Consider the following 1289-nt stretch of genomic DNA (forward strand, 5'->3'; position numbering starts at 1 on the left):
AAAAAAAAAAAAAAAAAAAAAGAAATTGATAAAAGTAAAGTACTAATAAATCTCCTTCTTTCAAAGTAGGGCTTAAAATTAAAATAATTTAACTAGATCCAACTGCGAGACTTTGCTGATGCCTCCAGATTCAACATGAGGATGCAATAAACCAATAACCTCAGAACAATACCAGAGATCAAAATCTCTAAAGAACTCAGGTAAGGGGACAAAAAAAAATTTTTTTAGCATGTATTTCAGTTATGTGATCTATAACAAAGTTGTTTGTCTTCAGATACACTTAGTTAATAAGTCTACTAATCCAACAAGCAGCAAGTCAGCAGTTCTCCCTGGTGGAGAGTTGACTGAACTAGAATAGGAGGAATTATTCTCATCTTTATTTTGGGAACAGCAGCCCTTCTTCAGGTCCATGAATCTGATTCTTAAGAAACATTCACTTCCATCTGCCTGAAGCCAAGGCCAAATTCTAGGCTGCTACACTCAGGAACAAACCAAAATGTGAAAGACTGTCTGTGGCTGGATGACAATTTCTGAAGGTAGGCAGTGCACTTCTTGAATTGATAGAACTAAAGAGATGGCCACAGGGACTAAGGAGGTCTCACACAGGATAAGCACCCTCCAAACAGTCTGACAGTGCAGAGTTCAAATGTGTGAGCAGTGAGAAGTCTGCTTTAGCTGGGAAGCCAATGGGCAGAAAGTATTTTATTAAAGAAATGTCAAAGGAGGAAAGCAGATCAGTGATGGAGAGGGAAAAAGTACGAAAAACTAGGTTGAGTGAGATTTTTTTCTGCAGATAGAAGTTGTAGGAGAAGTCAGCTGTAAAAACAAACTTGCCTGGACCACATAAGCCTGCAGAAATCCTCTGGCCTGGGACCATCTGATTCAGCCTCTTCCTCCACCTGATAAGCATCAGGCCTTCCTCACTTTTTCTGTGTTTGTTTGTTGGTTGAGTTACTGAAATATCTGCCCTGACCTTCCCATCACCACAGAGTGTTTGTCTGCTCTCCTTGCTTGATTGCATTCTGTTAACCACTTTTATTTATTTCACCAAGAAAGTCTGAGTCACAGAAGAGCCAGGAGCAGGCATGACCTCTCCACACATGCAACATGGGGCCCTCCTATCATTACAAACTATATCCAGATGAAGGGCTTCTTGTTTGAAAGATGGAGGCATTGTTAGTGGCAATTAAACTGAAGTTCATATGTGAAGGAACGTCTACAGATGTCTGGTTTCTTATAGAGTAATTATAAGGCTGAAAGATAAAAGTAAGTTTGATGTGAAGAAGATA

The sequence above is a fragment of the Cebus imitator genome, unplaced genomic scaffold (genome assembly GCF_001604975.1).
Source record: "Cebus imitator isolate Cc_AM_T3 unplaced genomic scaffold, Cebus_imitator-1.0 Scaffold46, whole genome shotgun sequence".
In the NCBI taxonomy this organism is placed as follows: domain Eukaryota; kingdom Metazoa; phylum Chordata; class Mammalia; order Primates; family Cebidae; genus Cebus; species Cebus imitator.